The sequence below is a fragment of the Mastomys coucha genome, unplaced genomic scaffold (assembly GCF_008632895.1).
Source record: "Mastomys coucha isolate ucsf_1 unplaced genomic scaffold, UCSF_Mcou_1 pScaffold21, whole genome shotgun sequence".
NCBI lineage: Eukaryota > Metazoa > Chordata > Mammalia > Rodentia > Muridae > Mastomys > Mastomys coucha.
In genome coordinates, this window is record NW_022196904.1 from 38,264,169 (window position 1) to 38,276,067 (window position 11,899).

The window sequence follows — 11,899 nt, forward strand, 5'->3', positions numbered from 1 at the left end:
AAGAAGAAGAAGAAGAAGAAGAAGAAGAAGAAGAAGAAGAAGAAGAAGAAGAAGAAGAAGTAGTAGAAAGAAGTAATGGAGGAGAAAGAAAAAGAATCAGACCCTTGGCATCCCACAAGCACAGACTTCCGGGGGTTTGTATCCTCCACCTCCATTCCAAGACAGCTAGCTACAGTGGAACATCAACCCAGTTCACTTAAAACCTCTGAAAATCAGATCTTTACCTTTAATCGGGGTTACCTTTACCTGGACTATTAACGAGCTCTGAATCTCAAGGAATTTCTGTCGTGACCTGGGATAGAGCTGCAGAGTGCAGATGTGGTGCTGAGATTCCCTTCCTTCGATAGAGCTTAAGGGAAGGTTCCTGTTATAGAGGAAGAAGAAAAGAGATACTATTCCCTGGATGGAAAAGAAAGATTAACATGTTTGTTCCTGCTGACAATAAGTCACAGAGACACAGGGTTCCCTATAAAGCCGAAATCCAACGTGGAAGAGAGTCTGCTCCTGGCACACAGGAGGTCCTCAAGAATAGGGTCTGCTGTCCCCCAAGAAGCTCTAAGGAACGAAGAGTGGAGCCCTCAAGCGTAGGACTTCCACCTGGTTCCTACTGAAGGTTGGTCCCGTCCGTGCTGGGAGACCTCTGATCCGGGGTCTCGGGGAAGGGCCACCCGACTCACCTTAGAGCCACTGAAGTTCAGAGGGTCACCTGCGGTCGGGAGCGGCCACCTCTTATAGGAGAAGCGCATCGTCAGAACAGCCAATAGGCGCCGGGCACAGGGATAAGGAGGATGGAGCAGTGCGGGTGTGGGCGGGAACAGCTCGGGTGTGGGCAGGAGCGGCTCGCCCTGACCTCTCAGTCGCTGACCTCAGCCCAGGCGCCCAGGCACAAACCAGGCGTCTCATTCACAGCTATTCTCGTGGAGTTTTAATTAAGTTAATGTTGACTCATCCTCAGTCACAAAAAGTCTGAGTAAGATTAAACAATCCGTTTAGAACTTCCCTCCAAACCATCATCACACCTGCTATTGACACAGTGACCTCCCGCGAGCTTGGACCCAGTCTCTGGGATTAGAAACCACAAAGCAGGACTCCCCCACCCCCACCCTGTCTCCCGCCTATCCCTGAGTTTCTGGGTTATCCTCCTGAAGCTGCCTCATCTTTCTCCTAGAGTAGAGCCTTATCCTTTAGACAGAATGTTTTAGAAGTGCTCACTACTCTTGCGATAAAAAAGAAGAAATGTAGGATGCACGCAGATAACGATTCTGTGGCCTGCTGAAATATCACCATCCCTGCTATACGAACTCGGCACAGAAGCCAAATAGTATTTATCTGTTGATGATCCGTTATTAGACGCTCTACTAAAGGGCCAAACCATGGTCCCTCTGTATCCTGGGGGACTAGTCAGTCTTAGGATGCCAGAGTCTGTGGGATGCCCGGGCTGTTATAAGGAATGTGCCATAGCATGCGTACATCCTGTAGGCTTTATCTTTAGATTATTTGCCATACCCAATGCAATTTAACTGCTATGTAGATATAATAGTGCCGCCTTGACTAACGACAAGGAAAAAAACTGCACAAGCAACCCCTCCCCCCTCCCTCCCCCCCCCCCGGGCCTTTCCAATGGGCCCCCTCTTTCAATGCAGGGAAAGAGTTGAATGGGGGGCTGGAGAGATGGCTTAATGGTTAAGAGCACTGACTGCTCTTCCAGAAGTCCTGAGTTCAATTCCCAGCAACCACATGGTGGCTTACAACGATCTGTAATGGGATCTGATGCCCTCTTCTGGTGTGTCTGAAGGCAGCTACAGTACACTCACATACATAAAATAAAAATAAATCTTAAAAAATATATATGGAGTGTTTAAAAACAAAGAGTCGAATCAGCAGCTATGGGAGCCCTGGATGAGGAAGGGCCAGCTGTCTACATAACACTTAGTATTATAGGATATTCTCTTTTCAGGTTTTTGAAAGCTCTGGTCAAATGATCAATGTGTAAACTAAACACAGTGATATCCACTTTTTTATGGGAGGGTCTTTTTGAGAGAAGGTCTTTGGCTGTATCTGAGGCGGGCCTGGAACTCACTCTATAGCCCATGCTGGCCTAGAACTCGGCCATGTTCCTCCCTCTGCCTCTCCCTCTCAAGTGCTGAGATTCCACCAGGTGTGGCTTTCTGAGGCATACAATTCCAAGGCTTGACAAACAGTATGTAACCAGTAACCAGCAAACAATCAAATAGAGAATATTTCCATCCTCATGTCTGTCTTCTCCACCCCTGCCCCTCATGCCCAGGGACAGTCGCTGACCTGATTCTGTTCCTGGAATGAGGGACATGGATGCTTCTGGGGGCTTTTCTGCCAGGCACATAACACAGTGCTTTTGAACTTCAGGTTGCATGTGTTGTCAGTCCCTTGGCTGAGCATGCATGTATTGCAGGGTGCTATATGAAGGTCAGTCAGGGTCTTGCTTTGCTCTGTAGCCCAGACTGGCCTTGAACTCACACACAACCTTCCTGCCCCAGACTTCCAATTTGGGATCATTGGCACCCTCACCAGATCCAACTTGTCTGATGTAAAATTGCAGGAGGCCCACCCCCTTATAGTTTTCCTTTTATCTACAGAATAATTGTATGAATTTAAAAATAGTGCTTGCATTGTAGGTCAGGAAACTGGGGCCCATAGCAAACAGCTCTACAGCCTCCTCCTGCACGGGTTAGTGAGAAGAAAGTGAAGTCATTCTGATTTTAGGTCCAGTGTTCTTGCTCCAAACCATGAAAACAGAGGCCAGAGAGGCTTGGGACCAAGATGAAGTCAAGGCTGCCATTCCCAAGCTGGGTGTCTACAAAGACATGAACTGCCCCCACTTAAAAGAGAGAGAGAGAGAGAGAGAGAGAGAGAGAGAGAGAGAGAGAGAGAGAGATATGAAGCAAATTCATTTAATGAGTACTTGATGGAAAAGCTGATGTTGGGCCATGTCGGTGGGCTGAGAGAAGCTGGAAACTTCCCTGAGCCTCTCTGAGCAGGCCTCTGAGCATCTAGCCCTCTCATCCCCACTTCTCTATCATACATCTTTTTTCTATTATGTGTATTTAGCAAACACACACACACACACTGATTCACATACAGAGGCCAGAGGACAGCTTGCAGGAGTCAGTTTCTCTCTTTCTACCCTGTAGGTTCTGGAAAATGAACTCGAACCATCAAACTTGGCTGCAGATACCTTCACCAGCTAAACCATCTTGCCTACTCTCTCTACCAGGTTTCTTTCTCTCTTTCTTTCTTTTTAATGTGCATTGGTGTTTTGCCTGCATGTCGATGTGAGACTGTCAGATCTTAGAGTTACATACATTTGTGAGCTGCCATGTGGGTACTGGGATTTGAACCCTGATCCTTTGGAAGAGAGTCAGTTCCCTCAACCACTGAGCCATCTCTCCAGCCCTTGGGCCAGGTTTCTTAGATGCCCTTTACCCTCTCTAAATAGCAACATTGTGTCTAGAAGTCCATGTACTAAGGACTGTCACTGGGCTCAATGGGACATTTTTAAATGAAGACACATGGGAGAAACCTACCATCTGGAGACAGCTTTCACTGACTTGCCTGTTAGATTTAGGGCCCTCGTTCTTTTTTGGTTTTTTTGAGACTGGGTTTCTCTGTATAGCCCTGGCTGTCCTGGAACTCACTCTGTAGACCAGGCTGGCCTCGAACTCAGAAATCAGCCTGCCTCTGCCTCCCAAGTACTGGGATTAAAGGCGTGTGCCACCACCGCCCAGCAAGGCCCTCCTTCTTACTCCCCACTCTTTCCTACAGAGTCCTTGTAAATACAGTATTACAGAGTTATCTATGTGATTATTTGTTCACTCAAATCTCCCACAGGGGAAACAATGGTTTTTTTTGTTTGTCTTTTTTTAATGTTAAATCTTCCCTAGCTAGCCCAGTGCCTGGCACAGAAGCATGCAGTTATTTCTCAGTAACCCTCTGTGAGATGTTGAGCACAGTGGTACACATCTATAATCCCAGCAACCTGGGACACTGAGGCAGGAAAATTATTGGACTCTAGTAGTTCAAGACCTATCTTGACAACATATCAAGCCCCCTATCTCAAAACATTATTAAAATAATAATATTATTATGTAATAAAAAATTATTAAGTATATTATATGTAATATTAGCATATACATTAACTATATTATACAATATATTAGCATATCATATTATATGTCACATATGCTATATAATATTATTGTCATAATCATTAATATTGGCTGGGAAAATGGGCCAGTCAGTAAAGCACTTGCCCTGCAAGTATGGGGAGCTAGGTTCAGTTTATAGGACTCAAAAGCCAACAATGGTGGCACATGCTTGACATCCTAGCTTTGTGAAGGGAGAAACAGGAAGATCCCTGGGGATTGCTAGCCAGCCAGCCCAACTGAACTGGGAGTTCCAAATCGCAAAAAGAATGTTCCAGAAAAACAAGGTGGTGGGCTAAGGAGATGGCTGAGTGGGCAAGGTGCTTGCCACAAGTGTAAGGACCTGAGTTTGAATCCCCAGAATCCAGGTGAAGCCAGGCTGAACAGCACATGTCTATAACTACAATATATAGCACACACACACACACACACACACACACACACACACACACACACACACACCATACACACCTGTACATACACATAAATAAATACATAAAATGAATGCCAAATAACTGATAGAACCTATGTGTAAGTACATGCAGATATGCCAGGCATTATGCCTGTAATCTCCGCAAAGGGAAGGCAGAAGCAGAGGACTGTGAGTTTGAGGCCAGGCTGGCCTCCACAGTGAAACTCTGCCTCAAAAACAAATGCTTTTATCCCAGCATTTTTGAAGAATGAATTCCATATTCGGAAGACCCTCTTGCCTTCCGACAGTACAATACCAACTTACATTCCCACTCAAAGGGGTCCAGAGCTCTGTCCATCGTTACCAGCAGTGACCATTCCCTGCACACCTGGCCATGTGACCAGCAAAGAGGAGTCACTTACCATTCCGCAGCCCTTTGCAATCACTAGTTAAGCTGAGACCTTAGACGAATGTTCACATGCACGGCGTCTTGTGAGCAGTTTGTTTCTCACGTTTTTTTTTTTTTTTTTTTTTTTTTTTTTTTTTTTTGGTTTTTTTCGAGACAGGGTTTCTCTGTATAGCCCTGGCTGTCCTGGAACTCACTCTGTAGACCAGGCTGGCCTCGAACTCAGAAATCCGCCTGCCTCTGCCTCCCAAGTGCTGGGATTAAAGGCGTGCGCCACCACCGCCCGGATGTTTCTCACGTTTTAAAAACTGTCCAGAGGGGTCTCACTATGACACTTAGGCAGTCCTTTCAAACTTCCAGAAGCCTCAGGCCTCAGCCTCCCAAGCCCTGGAGTGAGGGGCTGTGCCCTCTTAGTGACATATGCTTAGGCTCTAGAGGATATGGATCTGAGCAGCTGCCACCAAAACCATCCATTTGTCTTCACATTCATAGAAAGCCTCTTATACCTCACAATTTATTTCTGATGGTTTCTACAGCCAAAGCAATCTTTGGTTGAGGATGCTGACTGATGGCAAATGGAAACTGATCAGAGTGGGAAGGCTGTGAGGGTGAGGGAGGATTTTAAAGATTGTCGTTGGACTGGAGATGGAACAAGCCACTTAGAGAAGATATGGTGGATGAGGAAGGCAGAGGAGGGCTGCCCTCATCAGCTCTAATAGGTCTGTTGGAGAGTCCCCTGGCTTTCCTGGGTATGTAAATAAGATCATCTGAAGATCCCTGAAGGGTGTCAGAGCTTTCCAGGCAGTGACACTGATAAGCATCAAGCATCGAGACGGTGGCCTGTAGGTAAGACAGGGTGTGACAGAGGCACAGAAAGGGAATTTGGAATAAACACAGAAGCATGTGTTAGGGCTGTCAGGAGCATGGTCCATAGCATCCTTGTTTATTCCAGCTTTTTGTGGGGGTGTTTCTTTTTAAATTTTAATTAATGAATTCACTTATTTACTTTACATCCAGACTGCAGTTTTCATCCTTCCTCACCCTCAGTCCTTCCTCCATGCCTTCTCTCTCCTCCATTCACTCCTCCTCCCTGTCTCTTCCAAAAAGGAGAGGCCTGACAAAATACGTCTAATGTTTCAATTAACAGGCTCCACGTCTGCTGGGGACTGGGGTGGTGGCTCATCAGGTAAGAGCACTTGCTGTTCCTGGACCTGAGATTGGTTTCCAGCCCCAACATCAGGCAATTCACAACCATCTGTAACTCATGCTCCAGAGGATGTGACACCCTCTTCTGTCCTCTGTTGAAACCTTTGCTTGCACAGGTGTGTGTGCACACACACACTCACACAGTGGCACACACACAAATGTATGTATGCCTGCACCTACTTTCTTTTACTCTCCCTATCACACACCACACACACACACACACACACACACCAATTTGGGTTTCACTATGTTGTTCAGACTGGCCTGAGTGACCAGACAAGACTGCTTTAGTCTCTCAAGTAGCTGAGACTACAGGAATGTGCTAGCACATCCGGTGTCACACGCACAGTTTTAGAAGTGTGAACAGAGAGAAAAGGAGGGAAGGAGAAGGGAGAAGAGATCCTCATGAGAAATGTCATGGTGAATAATTTTATAGGACAATAGTAGCTAACCTCAAACCAAGGGAAAGGTCCAAATATTGAAAATGCCATAGAAAGACCACCCTTTTCTCTATCTCAATTTCAAAACTATTTTTTTACTTTCTGACAATTTTATAGACATACACAATGTATCTTAATCACACCCACCCCAGCATCCGTCTCTCACTGGCCTCAACTCCCTCCAATGCATGCCCCTGCAGAGTACAACATTGATGAACTTATTCCACACCAAGATGAGTTTCATCCCAAAAAGGTAAAAGTGATTAACCTCTAACAAAAAAGAACTATGAAACCATTCCAGGGAATGTCAGTAGCACATTCAGTAAAATTTAACATGTATTTTCGGGGGAAAAAGCTTAACGTAAACAAAAACAAAAAAACCTTTGTAGATTAGAGGAGAAAAGGAAAACCTTTGTTCAGATGATACTTATAGAAAACATGGTTCTTTAAAAGGTTTTAAATTGATTTCTTTTCAATTATGTATTTGTGTGTACACATGCCCGTGTGTGTGTGTGTGTGTGTGTGTGTGTGTTCTTTCCCTGCTTTATTGCAAAGGAGGTGGGAGTGCACACATGATTTCCAGTGTGGGATAGAAGGGGAGAGTCTGAATCACCTGTTTTATGGGTGTCCCATTTAAATGTAAAAGAACATGGAATTTTTTTTCCATCTTATTAATATGTGCTAAGGATGGTGACCGCTGTCTCTGGTGACCAACTATCTCTTTGTTATGTTAGCATCACGAAGATTTATTTCTCTCTCATTCTCATTTAACAGCCAGTGGGTGACCCTCCAGGGCTGTTCTTCTCTGCCTTCTCTGTGTGGTCTGTGTAGTTACTCAGGAATTTGGGAAACTTCTACCTTAAGGCTCTGCCATCCGAATCTATTGGTCACCAAAACGGACAGTAATTTTGAGATAAAATACCGGGTCTTCAATGCTTCGGCACTCCCTAGCTACACCTCCTCACAACACTCTTCCTTACTGTGAGAGATCTGTAAACTGACTTCCCATAAGCCAAGAAGGTGTGAAGCAACTGCAGAGCATCCAGAATCATCTCCATAGGATGCAAAGGTCTTTCTTGTGTGCGTTCACAGCATACAGACTCCAGGGTGACCCTGGAGCCCAACGCAGACACTTCATTAGCTCTGCAACAACAAAGAGCTTAGCTTTTCCATGCCTTGACTTCTCTACCTGTGAAATGCCTTCTCGCATTATGTTTTAAGGTTTTATCCTATAATCAGCATAAAAGTAGCAAAGGAAACATTCATCCTTTAATGATGTGAAGAAGTAACCCACCCACATCCAGCAAGGGCTACACAGTTTAACTCCATCATGACAAATACCAGAGGGAAAGAACTTCAAGTGAAAGAGTGTCCCCTTGGCTTGTGGCTCAGGAGGTTTCAAGCCTAGCATAGATAGGCATTGTTTCTGGACCACAAAGAGACAGAATACACAGTGGAAGGGTAAAAGGGAGCCAAGGTGCTCACCTCATGGCAGGCTGGGAAGCAGAGAAAGGAATCAGAACCAACATATACCCATCAAAGTCACACCCTAGTAACCTACTGTCTCCAACAAGCCCCACCCTGCACAGTTCTAGTACCTTCCCAGAAGGAAATTCAGTCTTGTATTCCATTGACGTAGTAAACCACTGAGCAGGTCAGAGCGCCCAACAGAGATCTAATCATCGCCTCTGGACACATGCTCAGTCACACTCTGAGCTCTTCCTAATCTCCTGGGCATTTTTTATATCCAAGCAAGTCAACCAATATTACTGATTAATTAGGGTTTTTAATTAATTAGGAAGAGGAAAAGGTCTGGGGAAGGGGGAGGGGGATATAAAATGATCAAAGTATATTATGTACATGCATGAATGGATCATGGTGAGACCCACTGCCTTGTACAATAATCTTTAAGTTATACTCAAGATACTGTCCTTGGCTTTGTTATTACTTACCTTTCTGTTTTGGTGTGAGTTAGGAATCAAACCTAGGGTGCTACACTTGTCAGGCAAGTTCTGACTAATGAGGTAAATCTCCAAATAAGTTTGGGTTTTGGATTCTGGGTTGTTTTGGGGGGGTGTTTTTGTTGTTGTTTTTGGTTTTTCGAGACAGGGTTTCTCTGTGTAGCCCTGGCTGTCCTGGAACCCACTCTGTAGACCAAGTTGGCCTCAAACTCAGAAATCCACCTGCCTCTGCCTCCCAGGTGCTGGGATACAATGTAGCTTATCATATCCACCCTCTACTCAAATCACCTCCACCTCTGCAACACATCTCCCAACCTGATGGTCTCTTCTTTTTGAATAACACAGAGTCCTATTAACCATGCTCTTAAACACGTGGGTGTGGGGTCTTCCACTGGAGCAGAGGCAACCTGCACTACCGCTGCCCTACCAGCCACCAACTGGCAAAAGCAACTCAGTTAGGGTGGGGGTTTCTCAGGACCCCCTCCCTCATATATGCTGAATTTTTTAAACTTTTTATTGATTCTTTATTAATTTCACATCATTCACCCCAGTCCACAGCAAAAGCCCTACTGAGTTTTGAGCGCTGTGTCCTTTTTTTTTTTTTTTTTTTTTTTTTTTTTTCAGTTTTTCGATACAGGGTTTTTCTGTATAGCCCTGGCTGTCCTGCAACTCACTCTGTAGACCAGGCTGGCCTCGAACTCAGAAATCGGCCTGCCTCTGCCTCCCAAGTGCTGGGATTAAAGGCATGTGTCATCACCGCCTGGCCAAGCACTGTGTCCTTAAACAACAGAATGTGGGTACACAGAGAACACATTGTGGCAGCTTGCCATATAGCATTCAGATCCAGGAGCATCACTGCAGCAAGGTTTTTAAACCTAGTCAGGAGTTTTTTAAAGATCCTGTGAACGATGCTTGCCTACGTTTATGTCTGTGCACCATGTGCATGCCTGGTATCTGTGGTGGCCAAAAGACGCCATCAGATTCCCTGGAACTGGGTTAAAGATGGTTATGAGCAGCTATGTGGGTGCTGGGAATCCTCTGCAGGAGCAGCCAGTGCTGCTGAGCCACCCCTGCAGCTCCCTGATGAGCATTTAATACCACATTACACAGAGCCTAAGAGTCCAAGAGCCATGTAGTATTGAGATTTGGGTTATAGAAAAATATTTTTAACATCGCAATGTGATTTGCATTGACAATTAAGGGGGAAAAATCTATTCAGATAAAAATGACTGTTGCAGAAAAGAAAACATAGAAACGATCCCTTCATTGAGAGGGCCCAGGTTCCAGCACAGTCCTGTGAGAGATGAAGCTCAGGCTAAGAATTACACCATATGTGTTTGTCCAGAAGGAATACAAACAGCACGTGTACTTGAGAGAAATGAGGGGAGCAGTGAGACAAGACTTTCCTCGTTGCTTTTCATCAGGAAAGTCTGAGCACAGAGCAGGCACACTTTTGCAGAAAGCACCACAGATGCTCTAAGTCCTGTCAGATTCAAATAGAAATTAACTTGAAGAGGAAGCATGATTAATGGGAGAAGTCAGGCTGAGACAAACTCTCTGGAGTCCTCAAGATCCAAATCTACCAAGTCCCCACCCTGGAAGGGTTATCACCCTCACAGGATGCTTTGGGCCTTGTGTCTGATAACCCCCGGGGCTTTCTGGGGAGAACTAGACACGAATGTGCTTATACACCAGAGTCCAGATCCAAATCTCCTCTGGGCCGCCGCACACACAGGCCAGTGCAGTAAGCTCACATGATGCCTTCAGCAAGCTCTCATGGCAGATAAAGCCTCAGGGCTTTCTGAGAAGAGCTGGGGACACATTGACTTAGACATGGTACTATGCACATTTCGCTTTAAATCCACTTCATTTCTCAGTAGTTTAAAAAAAAAAAATGATAACTGAAAACCATATGAGTATCTCTGCTCCATCACATCACACCCCCCCTAAATGAGGGTCACCTCAGACTCACTGAGAAGTTAGCCCAGTTAGTATGGGTCATGACGAAGCTGTGTGTTGGCATTTGCTTAAAGATACATTGATGGGGAGGCAGAACCCAAGGCTTCCCCTGGCCCAGGAAACGTTCTTTGTCTCAGGGTACTGCAGATTCTTCAAACTGCAGACCAAAGAATACAAAGGATTACTTCATTTTTAGTTTTGTGGGGTATGTGGGATGTGTCAACTTAGAATCTTTCAGACTAACCAACATTACTGAGATATTTATTATAAAAGTACTCCAGGGGCTGGAGAGAAGGCTTAGCAGTTAAGAACACTGGCTGCTCTTCCCAGAGGATCTGAATTCAAGTCCCCACATTTACAAGGTGGCTCACAAACCTCTGTAACTCCAGTTCCAGGGGATCCAACATCCTCTTCTGGCCTATTCAGGTATCAGGCACATACAGAATGCACAGACATACACACAAGGAAAACACGCATACACATAAAATAAAAATAAATATTTTAACAAATTTCAATGACTCAGTTCCACTTGGAAGAGCCAAGTCAAATGTTTTAGGATGCCCCATTTGGATAGAAGATAGTAAGAAGGGCACTCTTACTGGACAGAAGGGAGATGTGGCTCTCTGCTCAGATGAACAATGCACATGGATAACGTGTCTCTCTCTGCCCATGGAACAACAGTGCTCAGAATTGTTAGGAATCATTAGGAAAGCAGTTGTTCGGGCTTTTAAGGTGGGAGAGGCTACCCTATGAGAATCAATTGCTGCTGCCTCCAGTGTCTGCAGTCTTGTTTGCTCTGAGCTGTGTACAGAGGCATTATCACCATCTCATTCACGGCTGCCGATCCTTTCTCCAAGCAAGTCAAACAGGGTTTGTTGGGGCCATTGAGCACAAAGCCTGAACCATTTGTCTAATTTAATGATCTCTTAAGAGAACCTTTTATAAAAAGGTATCACTGAGTCTACATTGGGCCAGGGGAGGGGGAAGTGAGCCAACCTCCCTTCGTTGTTTCTGTAATTGAGTTCAAGGTAGGGCAGCCGGGCTTCCATGGAAATCAGGAAGGCTACAGGAGAAGCAAGATGTGACCATATGGAAGGGCCGAGAGAAGAAAATGTGTCTCGCAGAGACAAAGGTGGCCAGGCCCAGAGAGCCAAACACAGAAAAAGATTCTCATCTCATCTCCAAGGGAAATCTATCTGACAAGTGCTTATCCCCCAGGCCCCAACTGGAAGAGGCTCAGGAAGCACTTTCCCAGCTGTGCCAGATGTTAGGAGACTTTACCTACTCTAGTGTGGGGAAAGAAAATCAATCAATACAACCCCAGCCCTTCCCCG

The 11,899-nt window shown here is 45.3% G+C and overlaps 1 protein-coding gene across 1 annotated transcript in view; it reads right to left on the reverse strand.

Moving 5' to 3' along the window:
* The window catches only part of Tph1 (tryptophan hydroxylase 1), a 20,064-nt gene extending 19,392 nt beyond the window's left edge, over window positions 1-672 (reverse strand). Inside the window, exon 1 of the mRNA XM_031386715.1 lies at window positions 598-672. The gene's annotated coding sequence lies outside the window, so the exon portion shown is untranslated. The remainder of the gene's footprint in view (window positions 1-597) is intronic.
* Between the last annotated feature and the right edge of the window lie 11,227 nt (window positions 673-11,899).